The sequence below is a fragment of the Strix aluco genome, chromosome 1 (assembly GCF_031877795.1).
Source record: "Strix aluco isolate bStrAlu1 chromosome 1, bStrAlu1.hap1, whole genome shotgun sequence".
NCBI lineage: Eukaryota > Metazoa > Chordata > Aves > Strigiformes > Strigidae > Strix > Strix aluco.
Genome location: NC_133931.1, coordinates 79959741 through 79973198, shown reverse-complemented (window position 1 = coordinate 79973198; position 13458 = coordinate 79959741). Strand labels below are relative to the sequence as shown.

The following is a 13458-nucleotide window of genomic DNA, read 5'->3' as shown; positions in this document are numbered from 1 at the left end:
TCTATTTCTTTTCTTGATATAGTAGAATCTGATCTTTTTAAGATTGTTTTGAATTTATCCCGTATGAAATTCAAGGGAGGGGGTGTCAGAAATACAAAAATGCTGTCAAACACATTGATCTGAAATGTTTGGAGATTTTTTTTCCCCTTGCCCCTAAGCTATCCTATTTAAAATGAAAACCAGAAGCTAGTTGATGGTTTTTTTGATTTTTCACTTTGTGATTTCATTCTATTTGATTGCTAATATCAATGCGGTGGTTAATTTAATGCTACGAATAAAAAATCTTAAGACCTTTTCATTATCCTATATTACAATGCCTGTATTTCCATTATGATTTTCTTACTAAAAATATGAAAGAAAATTTCTCATTTCTGTCATAGAAGCATCAGAGTACCCACTATCATCTATGCTTCTGCAGAAATTACTTACCCTTGTGGTCAGGCCTCATTTAGGATACAATTGATAAGATTGTTGTCCTTTGGTTGACTCCAGGTTCCTTCAGGGTGTCTGAATAAACTTTATGGTGTTTACTAAATGTAGATTTTTATATTTAATTTTTTTTCTTAGTTATAACACCTATCACCTTGTACTTGTTAGGCAAGATTAATAGGGCAAAGATAGTGGGTTACACGAGCTTGGATGGTGCCTCCTGCAGAGTGACAGAATTACTGACAGATCTAATAAAGTGTAACCACTGCTTTGGATTCAACATACTTGTTTGTCTCCTGGTTATGTTGTCTGTGTCCTGGCTCCAGGGAACATTCTGCCTATTTATTCTGAGTAGTAAGTGTCAAACTGCTAATGAACATCAGCAGTACACCTCAGCAGTCACAGTGGCACTTCCCATGTTATCTGTAGACAGAGCACATAATGTCATTAGGTCATTTAAAGAAAAGATACTAGGCTACAATTTACATTCCTTCCATTGCACAGTATGTTGTTAAATTTTCCTGAATTCCCACAGAAAGAAAAGATGTATGTGCTAGCATGCCCTCAAACTGGTACTACTGAGCAGGGTAGGTACTGACCGTCAATTGTAGGCAGTAACCAGCCTTTGTACAGGTAGATGCAGCTCCCAGGGATGGTGAGCATCAGGAGTGCTGGACATCTATGAAAGGGGAGCAGAGCAAGATGGTGACCCTGAGGAATAGAATCAAAGTCAGTGGTATTTGAAGATTTTATTACTGGGCCTGGATTTATATTGTTTTGTTGTTTTTAATAGCCAGTACATCCCAGAAGGCCACTGCTTTCCCTGGCCAGGTTTTGTGCCTTTCAGAATGCAAATCACTGGTCCTTGCTTTGAAAATGCAAACCTGATAGCGATAGTGTTCTGCAAAGCTCTTTTCCAAAGCAAGACTCATAGCTGTACCTCTCATCTTGCATCTCTTAGGAAACAGGCTTGAATAGCACATCTGAATCAGTTCTCGTTTGCTTTTTTGTGAAGTGTTGTAGTGTGACAGCTACCCCCGTTAAATTCCTTCCCTCTGTCCTTTCTAGGGAAGGAAGGATAGCTTCTGCAGCAGCTGCCTCAGTAATGAAAAAATTTGGCCTGGTGGTGGGCACAAGAGAAAGTAAAAGAAGCTCCTCCTGCTTCCCACCTAAGTTGAGGTGACAGGAAGATTTCAGTAGTGCCACCATAGCCTGAGGGAAATACAGAGAAAATAATAGCAAATGTGTGTTTTAGAAGTAAACATAATACCTTCATCCTTTCCATCTCATGTTCACTGTGCATCCTGTCTACGTAAAAGCTGTTTGTTACTTTTAGAGAGGGCACAAAGTTCCTGCCTTAGGAATTTATATAGGCTCTGTCATCATCACCCCTAAATACTCCTCCAACATTTGTCCCCAGAGCGCTTCGCTTAGGTGGGGAACTGTCATTATCTCAGTTGTACAGATGGGGAACTGAGCCTATCAAGTCTAAATGACCTGTCCAGAAATCTGGCAAGATAAAGGTGTGAATCACTCTGAGTAGGCACTTGGCTGTGAGGGAAGAAATAAGGGCAGGAGAGGTTTTTAGCAGCTCAATCTGTTTGAACAGTAGCAAAGCTTTCATCGTCTGCCCCAAGTGCCGTGAAGCACACTCCCGCCAGAGCCAGTTATAATATTAGTTCCTTCCTCAAACATGCACATTTTCTTCCTTCTTATTGCTTCTATCTAAGGAGATTATAATTTCAATTTCCAGCTATCTCAAGACTGGTTTTGGAAGGGTATTTAAACCTGCAGACCAGCTTTCTATCCCAGTAGCTCCTTGCTTGTCAGGATTGCCTTTGGCGCCATTTGTGACTTTTCCTCTTTTCCAGAGATTTCTTTCTGCCATAATCTCTCCAAAACAGTTTTTCACTTCTTCCTTTATCTCATCTTTCTCCTCCTCAGTAGCAGAGGTCTCAGGCTAATACTGGAAAACCTTAACATGCTGAAATGTTTGGATTGCACAAACTGAACCTTATTGCAATGTGATAGAGCTTCAGCGCTTTCTCACATGGAGCAAATGGTTTCAGTGCAGGCTCCCATGTAGAAGGCATGAGGGAAGTGTGCTGCCTGGTTGTCGTGAAATTAAAGGGTGTTAATGCCCAGGAAATACTTCCTAAAGTATTGAAAGATTACTCTTCCAGAAATGCTTCTGTAGTCACTGTTTTTTACTAGAAGAACCGGGATAAACTGAGGTATACAAATGAATATATTACATTTATGCAGAAGTGAAATACTCTGATAGAAATAGAGATGTCAACATAGCCTACAGCCTCTGGTAATTTCCAGAAACTTAAGGAGAACCTGAATTACAAAATCTTGTTTCATGTAGGTGTGTAAATGAAAAGAAATCAGTATAAGCTGAATGCACCATACTTAATTTAGCCATCTTTTCACCCAGCGCTGTGCTACTAGTTTCCACTGTAGCTCCTGTTAAGGGAACAAATAAAAGCCTTCTATTTTAAAATAATAAAATGTTAACACTTTCCTAATAGATATATATAGACAAGAACACAGTACAAAATTAGCACAGATCCTGCAGATGGTAGAAAAAAATGTTTTCACTTGTTAATAATGATAATGAGTAACTGATTTCTGATTGTCTTGCCTTTCCCGAGTTAATTATGAACCCTTCCACAAAATTCTATTTTAGCATTCTTTCTATTTGTTTTACTATCAGGAAAAAAAATGACCTGAAAAATGTGAAGTGTTAGCAAGGATAACACAGGAATCCCAATGATGCCTTGTGAAGAAGGTGAGGTCAAGCAGCTGTTGCTAGATTCAACCTACGCTTGCTCCTTGTTCCATCAGCTCCATCTGATAACTGGGTACCTGTCTCAGACAAAATGATTTAAACTGCTGTTCTCATTTTGACAAACAAAATCATCACAACTAGAAACACAGTTTCTGCCTGTGAACAATAAGCTAGCTGAATGAGAAACAACTCTGTTTAAAGATACATCACTGTATCACCTGTTTTCAAACTGTATATACCATATTTGATTGAAAGGTAAAAGTGGATGATCCACTTTTAGAAAGCACATGATGATAAAAAAATATAGCTATAAATAATGACAAGGGAAATTGTTTTTTCCTATGCTGGCAGACAGCCTGCTGCTTATTTTGGTTGACTTTAAGGTGTCAGAGATTTAACAGTTGTCTACTGAAAATATATAAATTCTGAAAATTATCACATTTACCAAAAAAAATCATTAAAAAGGCCTAAACTATCTAATACTATACATATATACTGTATGTAGATAGATGAAGACCCTGTATATTTCATTCACATTTTTATTCACTGCATCAAAAAGCATATATTCCATTGCTGCAAAAATTATAAGATGTTTTGTACATAATGTTCCTTTCAAAGAAGCGCTGGTTGTCCAAGTGTATTTGGCCCATGGTCAGGTTGGACGGGAAAAAAATTTAATTTCCTTCCCAGATTCCAATTTCATTAGTGTTGTCTTTGATTTTAGCTGTGGCCAGTTTGTGTTTTGACTTGGTTGGTCCTCTGTTGTCACCCCATGTTATGCAACATTATTATGTAGTTGTTATACATTTTTGTTCTGTTTTTAATAGATGCCACGTTTATAATGAGGTATTTAGAACCTTATTGATAGTCTGTCAGTGTTACTGAAAGCAATTATATGTTGTCTTCCTTATATCTAACTGGTTTGAGGTAACCGCTGCAGTTTAAACCTCCTTTTGATTGCACACTGCTTATTAATATGTGCATAAATTGTTGGCAGGTCGGTCAAGACACTCCAGAAGGTCCCTTTGAGCATTGAATGTGTCTTTGCTAATCAGTGCAATTGCAAGTTAGTGAGCCTGCAGTGATGTGTAAAGCAGGTTTAAGGGAGTATTCTACTTAAATGGACCTTTTGGCTTACTTCAGCGGAAGTTTTATTATGATTTTACATTTTTAGGTAATTCTGGCCAGTTCTTGAGAAGTTTTAACTTCCTAGTACAATGGCAATTCTTCTGTTGGGGGTTCCCAAAGTCAAAATCACACACCTGCAGTTGTTTCCTATTTGTCATGTTATTTTCTAATTGGATTTTGTAAGGTATTACATTGTGATTTTTGTGTAGTAAATCATATTTAACAATATTATGGCAAAGGGCTGACTATTTAGTACTTAGGTTCTTGAAGCAGTTTATCAATTTAATAATTTTCTGCAAAAGTGCCCTTGACGTTAGCTTAGTTACTGGAGTGTATAAACACAGATGTGAAATTTTATTGTGATATAAACATTCATTTAGAGGTGGCAACTATTTGTAGCCCTACCACTTTTAGGAAATTTGATTTGAAAATGAGGAAAGGCTGTTTTATCCCACTCTGAGGTGACTTTCCCACAGACTTAAGAAGAATCAAAGCATTCCAAGAGTTGCATTCTTACAATATTTCACCTTGATGTAATTCTTAAAATCTCTGTTATATTCCTTTTTTTTGCAGGTTTGTATTAGATGTCGTTCCAGTGTTGATCATGTTAAATATCCCATTTCTGCATTATATTCAAGTTTTCTAATGGAGCAATGCAAGTAATAAGGAAGCCTGGACAGTGAAAGGCCTAATGAATTAGCAGCTGTTGATATTTACTATGAAAAGATAGGTAGGAAGATAAATGTGTAAAGTGGGTTGCTTTTGGATCCAAAGAGAAGATTTCAGCATTATATTAATTGAAAATTAGATTATAAAGATAAAATATGTTTTAGGTTCAGATACATGTCCTGGATATTACAAACTTTTCAAACAGACAACATGAAAAGCCATCTAGTGCTTAAATTGTCGTGATGGTGTAACCATGGTAGTACTGCTGCTACAAGGTTGATGTAAATTTGGTTCAATATATGCTTAGCTAAGAGAACTAGACTGCCAAATATCATTAGGGACTCATAACTGTATGTAGTTAAAATGAAGACATGGGATAAATGCAGAAAGTATACAAATGCCTCTTAAGATGGAGCTCTGTGAATTAGCTTCTCCTCCACCTCCAACATCCAATTACTGTGTCCTGTCAAGTCAAGGAAATTAGGAAGGTGAAGTGTGGAGATAGATAACTGCTAGCACAAAACACAGCTTTCAGAAGTGCTTGTTTTGATTTTGGCAAGAAAAGATGTTCATTCATTTTTTGCTTAGTTTCTTCTCTGCAGATAAGCAAATTCTCTGTAATAACTTTAAACAAGTGCATCGAGGAACTTACCAAGCACAGAGGCAGGTGACTTACAGACTTTAATTATTTTTTAAATAGTAGATTTAGGATAAGATTCACAATTTTCAAATCTACTTGCTTAGGCACTGAATTTGCTTATGTTTTAAATGCTTTTCATTCAAAAGGGAGATTTGAAGGGTACTTACTAGATCTAATAATCTTTCCTACTCTTTCTTTAAATGGATGTTATTGTAAGTACAATATTCTACCACAGTCAGTTTTAAAAGTTGATTAAATCTTTTGTACTAATTTGCTTCTAATTAGGTGTTTTAAATAACGGTTGTTTTCAACATAAACAAAATTATCTGTGTGCTGAAAATTCTTATGTGTTTACTCTGGATTGAAGCCAATGGCTGAATGAGGCATTACATATTTCAGTATTTCTTTCTTCAAGTACAAAAGCCTTTTCAGTTTCCAAATGCTACATAATACTTTGACTCCCTCCCATTGCTTGAGATACTTTTAATCAAGGTATTCTTTAAACTCTGCCCTGAGTCTTGTGAGCCAGTGAGAATTTCATATAAAATGTCGAACTCTGACAAATCTCCTGCAAGTCTCAGATTGCAGTAAAAACATGCATTTCATCTCACAGCTCAAACTTTGCATGGAATAGGTTGTGGTTCCTTGCTGTTACATTTAAAATCTTGTTGTGGGGAAAAAAGGTAACTAAGGATTTGTTGGACACAGAAAATCTGCTTGTGCTACAGCATTATGCAAAGCTAAGCAAAAGCAAAACAAATAAAGCCACCTGGTCTGCAGAAGCAGCTGCTAGAGTTAATCAAGCTAAAGGGCCAAGTGCCCCAACACAACTTCAAGCAACTCAACTTCAGAGGTCTCACCAAGGTAGTACAAACCCTCTGGCCTGTTACTGGCAATGGCAATGGAGTGGTTGGTGGTCTACAGGGCTACTCTGCTTTTCTACCCCAGTAATCACTTACTTTAAGGTTTTACAGAGAGTCTTCAAAAATCACTTACTGCATCATCACAATTTTTAGAAAATACTGTAAATATCTATTTGTACTTTTCCAGACTAATAAGCTGACATTTCACAATCAGTGGATGTGCTATAACAAGGCACAGCTGTGTAAGGAGGAACTCTGTTGTACTTTACAGTACAATTCTACAGTCTGGCAAACTTTAAAGCTTAATTTTAGCATCACCTACAGAAAACATTGTCATCACATGTAGAAATTTGGGAGTGATTTTCAAACAAATTCAGAGCAGGAATTAATTGGCATTTTATAAAATCTTCCTATGAACCCATTGTACAGTCACTTACTGAGACACCAAATCTTTGTAGCCATTTTACTTGCAAACTGGGAAGGTAAAAGGCTGTACAGTTTACACCCCTAAGTTGTTGGGAAACTGATTTCCAACCTATAGACTACAACATCTTCAAGAAATTCCAGAGCCATTCAAAACATATCCTATTTATAGCTCATATGTAACAGCAAATCTAAAAGTAATTTAATAAATTGTGTAATTTGGTTCAGAAATGATGCTGTCTTATCAAATAACACTTATGCAAACAATATTGACAGTTCAACTGAGTCATTTTATACAAAATCTATTACAATTTACTGTCTAATTATAAAACAATCTTTGTCCCCTTTCTCCATATGCTGTCACTGGTTTGGCTCTGAAAATGGGAAAACCCACCAATAGGATTTGTTGTATTCATGAAGAGTCATTCTTGACTTTTTCTGAATTATAAGTTTAACTACTTCACCCCCTGCTGCTCCCAGCTAAATAAGGAGAGGTTTTAAAATAGATGCTTTCTAAAATCTTCTGCCCTGCTTTCTTAGCAACAGGCCGGGGCACTGATTTATTGTGTAAGGTGTTGCATTCAAAGTATTGTTACAGGTAAAAGGGAACATACTGATAAAACAGTGATACAAAACCTTCCTCAGGTTCGCAGTGCCTGTTTCCCTGGAGGTGAATGGGGGAGAGCCATAACAAGTCACTGGGGTGCCGAGGTCTTGCCTGGGACCAGTAAGATGCCGCTGGCAGGGGAGTCCCTCTCCCCTCTTTCTTAGGGGTCTGCTTGGGGATGGTTTCATCAATTTTCCCATCACAGTCTGCATCCTTCTCCCTGCTTCCCAGGCAAATTCCCATTCACTTGTCCTGAATTTACCACACTCAGCACAAAACCCAAGGTGGTCCCTTTTTGCTCTCCTTTTCTCTCTGGCACTGGGATCGCTCCCATGTATGAACCACATCAACTTCCAAGTCTAAGTGGGAAACAACTATTTTTCCCTTGTACAATCAGTGAGATGCATCTTCTACAGAAATTTAATGAGTTTGTTGTTCTGATTCATAGGGCAATGAAACCAATTTCATAATTTGCTTGTTAATATACTACATAAATGATTTTTGTATTTATTTTTTTTACTTTGGTCAAATCTAAGTTTCAGAGGCAATATCAAACAAGGCAATCTGGAGTGATAAATAGAGGACATCTGTTGCAGCATATGGCTTGACATAACAGCTGCATTGAACTTTTTCAGCAAGTAGTAATCCTTTGGAAAAATTCAGCTGGGCGTATAATTTCGATGCCCCTGCCTGAATGATGGAGTATTGAAATACTGGCAGTTTAAAAGCACTCTGTAGTTTGAAATGTTTGCCATTTGCAACACAGAATACTTAAATTTTATTTTGAAAATAGGTTTTGTTTAGAAACAGATTTCAATATTTCACTTTTTTCTTTACAAAATGAAAGTTTGAGGATATACTGAAACATTTTTCACTGTGGCCACTAATTTTAATTTTTAGGTTCATAAGCCAACCTCCCTTCGTCCCTCCCAAATAATCTTGTTCTCAGTGTTGTCTTTATCTTGGATATCAATTTTAAGATTTGGCTAGTAAATAAGTGTTTCCTCCTTTTTTTTTTTTTTTTTTTTTTTAGCAACTGTACACTGAGCCTTTCATTTTGCATGTAGATGCAACTTTATAGATAGGACTAATTTCCTAATTAGTTCTTGTGAGAAAGGAGTTTGGTACTTAGAGCTGTAACTTGATTTTCAGTTTTAAGTATGACATTTTTAGTCTCTGTATTAGGGTCTGTTACCAAACATATATTTGGATTTTGGGGACTAGAAAAAATTATTCAGTAAAATACATGTGTAAACATTGAAAACAAATATTTCCATTCATATATGCATCCTCGTTTGGTTTCCTTGTTTTCTAATAAACCATTTAATTGGAATGGTATTGGCATTAGTCATGTGTTAGGATGAAATTTTGTTTGAAAACAGTTGATTTACTTTTTTCTTGTGTTTCTCTCACTTAGAATTAATTAGTTTTGGTTTGGCTTCTGTGTTTTATGGGACCAGTTTAATTTCATCAGTTAGGAAAACAAGTTAATCAGGAACCACTGGCCTTTCCACAGTAACTTTAGTCAACTCTTCTAGTAATTCCACTGCTGTCTAACATTAAAGCTAGTAACTGTCTAACATTCTTGTCTGACAGTTCTTCCCTTCCACACTTATACATTATTTTATAGTGTGCAACAGGAAGAAAGCAGCAATGTTAGGTCAAAATCCAGTTCCATGAGAAGAATATGGACTTTTTCAGTTAATGCAATAGCATTTGGACAGAAATTGTTTTCAAGCAGTGTTTAAATTGGTCCCTCCTTTTGTATTAATATAATCCTACATGTAATTTTGGAATGAAAAGAGCAGTAATTGAGAAAGAAAGAGTTAACTTGTCAGAAGAAATGCTTGTATTACTTATATGTAGTCATGTACTTATATGTAATCAAGATCAAGCTGTGTTTGTAATTTTTTGAAAAAAAACAATAATCTTTATTCTCTGTGGAAGTGTTTGCTTTGTTAAGGCTGTGAGTGACTGCAAAGGGAAAAAAATTCATCTGGCTACAGCTTCGCTTACTTCCTTAAACTCCTGCCTGCTTATGACTTTTACTGAAACCCAGTCTTTCTCAATTTTCACTTTTCATGGGTCATCTTACACACAGATAGAAAACCGCCTCTGCGCATGTAAATAAGTGAATTACAGGAAGGTGTGCATAGGTATTCATTCAGTAACCAGACAAAAAATTATTTCAAGAAAATTGCTGAAACTTCCTCCTCTGATATGCCAATTTTTAACTTATTTTTATAGTGTGCTTTTTAGGAGCTGTCTTACGACCTGTGAATTGTTCAGGTGCCAGAATTCACATGAGCCACTTTTTGTTGCCTACAGAAAGTCTGTTACCGAGACCAACTCCTCACCTTGACAACTGAGCTGGGTGTGAAGTCTTATTGCACTTTGTATTAAGAAATGTAGTGGTTGGTATTCAGCACCTTTACAGCAGTAATATCAGGAGCCCATACCCTACTGCCACTGGTCCAGCTCTGCAATTACAGGGCGCTCTGAATGTCAAAACCACAGTAAGAGCCAGCAAATGACTTTTCTAGCACTTGAGAGCATTGGGTAGAAGATGTTTTCCCTAAGGACTCCAGCAAAAGATCCCCTATGCTTGGCTTCTGTGCAGGGTATTTAGCTCTCAGGTTTCAGTCTTAATTGTCGTGTTCATGAGGAAAACTCCCTGTAGTATCTGTGTGCCTTCAGCATATAAACAAAAAAGCCTGCCAATGCCACGTTCACTCTTCCTGGGATGCAGTCTCCCAGCACTACCAAATGGCATTCTGCATCAGTCCATGACCAAACTATTAAATTGAGATGGAAAAGATGAACCTAGATGAGTTGGAAGACTTTTAGATTTTTATTTTTACAAGGAATATTAAATAAGCAAAATCTTAGTAGAAATTTAAGGTAGACCTAAACATATCAAATTAAGAAGAGTCGAAGTCTTGTTTTTCCCAGTAATATTTGTTTACATAGGATCCTTTTACCCTATAATTTATTTGGCAAAGTACATCTTTTGCAGCACAACAAAAAAGTAAAATACTTAGTGGCAGTGTGACAGGGGCAATGCTTTTTGGAAAAGCTGACTTTTCCAGTTTCTTGGTTTCCATTTATATTTGTAGTCCAAGTTGTTCCAAGAGGCTTGTTTATATATGTATAAAAGTCATAATTTGAGGTAGCATTAAATCATGCACTGAATAGTTGTTTAGACTTTAGTGGTTTTGCACATGCTCTCTTGCTAGGGTGTTATTTTTTGCATGGAAGTGTATGATCTCAATTTTCTTAACTTTGAATGGAATAGGGATAGCATGTGGCTCATCAGGTCTTTAGTTATATCTGACTATAAATATACAAATGCGATTATTAGTTCTAAGTAAAACACTGACTAAAAAATGCATTGAAGAGTTTAATCAGGATGAATTTGAGCTCCAGCCTGATTCAGAGATGATGGGTTTTTGGCTCAGACTGCTTCATTAAATTGGGTGCCTTCAATTTTCTAAAATATTTTGCTTTGCTTCTTCAGGGTAAGTGATGCGATATCTAGTGCAATAGCTTAATTTATGTAAAAAGGAGTGCTGTTTCTAAGCTGAAAGCATGGTGGATAAGCTGTCTACTAAGCAGTAGTAACATCTCATCAACCTGGACTGTGTTTTTATAAGGGTTGGTCTTGTCTTCAATCTTCTGGACTTTGGCTAAGAGAAAGATAAATCAAAGTTTTCCTGGTTCTCTGTTCTCTCAATTCCCTCTTCCAGTGGCAACAAATCTAAATTGCCTTAACTAAGACCTATGTGTAGTTTTTCTTATGAACTATATCTGTACAGTTACGTCTTTGAAAAGGTTGATTATAACCTTTTTCAAAATTTATAGCCAGTTTTTGAATTTGATCGTTGTTATCTGTGAGAGGCCTTCTTAGAAAAGATGATTTACATTTAGTGCATTAAATAACCTGTTGAATATAGTAGATGCATGTCCTCTGATAAACTACTCCAGAAGATGTAACCTGGTACAGCAAGATCTCCTTAGCGAGCATTCCCATAGACTCCTCTAAGAGTCCTTTGTCTGACGTCTGCAAGACTGGTAATTGGTACTGGGACCCAAAATCTATCTTCCAACTGGAACCAGCTGAATGAGATTGCAAAATACTTTTTCCGTGCGTTTCAGTTTGTTATATGTAAGGGTGAAAAACTTCAACCTGCAAATACGCATAGTCAGTCTGGTGTAGCTATTTTTCTCTTTCTAGGAAGCATCCAACACAGCCTAAAGTGATCTTCAAATGGGGAGACAAAATTCCTACTCTGAATGCCTCACAACCTTAAAAGCAAGGAGGAGATAAAATGCTATTAATGCAAGTGATTGAGTAAGAGATGTTCAACACTGGTCTGATTAGTTCCTTATTTCCCCCTGTCTCCCAAGAGTCTATGGATGCTAAACTGTTGAGTTGGACTACTGAGTTGTTGGATTAACAGCTCACATCCAGTATATATACAGCAGGACGGGTCCCACTATTCATGATGAATCACTGGTATGCCGAGTCTGGTCCCTTCCTGTGGGCAGCTGATGACACACAAATGATTTAGGGGGCAGTCAAGGCACCTCTGAGGCTATTCCAGATTTGCTTATTGTCCTCAGAAACACAATTCAGTCAGGGCTTTCAGAGTAAGGTGGCAAATGATCTCAGTGACCATCTTCTTACTATAGTCTTAAAGGGCATGTAATGCATACATGCTTGAAAAATACTTTCAGAGTCATATGGAGAAGAGGTAGCTCCATAATGGAAGATGCCTCAGGTGAAAGCTTTGTTATATTATCACTTTCCCTTGCAAAGTCAAGACAATGGATCGTCTTCTTAGGTCCCACATAAATCTAGCTCCAGGTCGTCCTTAGCAAAAGTAATGGGAAGTGAATTGCCAGTGCCCTTTCATAATTGCAAATCCTTAATTAAGGAAGGGTACAAGAAGACACTTAAAGTGCCAACCTCAGCAAGTAGCAGACTCCACTACTTGGGAGAATAAATTATAATTTGTCCGAATAAAATTTTTTTTTCATTAATGTGGTTGGTAGTATTCAAAGACTTAAAATTAGATAAAATGCATTGTTCTGAGGTGGAAGAAGATTATCTTACTCCTTAAAACTGTCTTGTGAGGTGCAAAAACTTTGAAAACCGTGTCAGGCTTACTGGGCAGTGCCATTTTGCTTGATTCTGCTTTGACTTACAGTCATTTTAGGAGAACGTAGAACAGCTAATTTAGTCTGGTGATCCCTCTTACTGTGAGGTTTAATTTCCAGTTAGTGAAACCAGACCCCTCTTTTTGGCTCTTGGGTGAATATGTAGGTTTTTATTTGTATTTGGAGCTCCCCTGTTGCTATGGCAGTTTATTGAGCAAAAGCTCGTTTGCAGTGTCAAGTGGATTTTAAATAGAGAAAAAGGATTTAAAGATATTTCTGGGCATCTCAACTATTGCTAAATACCAACTTTTCACAATGTTTATGTGAATTTGCTTTTAATTAACAAGAACCTAGAGTGAATAGAAAAGAGTGTAGACGTACACATTTTTAAGCATTTTGCTAGACAGAGCTCTTATGTTTGCTTCTTTTGTATTTTTTTCTGCTTTTGCAGTTCATGACTAGTTCTTGAAGCCCAAAGTACTGTTTTGTTGCCATCAAAGCACTCTTTCCTGCTTCATTTCCAAAATAGGACTTCTTCACAAAGAAGCAACACATTGTCTTGTGTAAGAACTAAATTGGACGTTGAAGGAGGAAAGATTTGCATTCTGATTCTCTGCTTCTACACCATGCACATCATTTGCACCTGCCTAGATAAATGTAAAAGAAAGGCAGCCACATCATTGTTTGTACTGACTAAAACCAGCAAAATACCTAGTATTTCAGGAATAGTAGATGTGCCAATAGA

The 13458-nt window shown here is 36.9% G+C and overlaps 1 protein-coding gene across 7 annotated transcripts in view; it reads left to right on the top strand.

Moving 5' to 3' along the window:
- The window catches only part of CTNND2 (catenin delta 2), a 696862-nt gene that overhangs the window by 544270 nt on the left and 139134 nt on the right, over positions 1-13458 (top strand). The window lies entirely within an intron of this gene.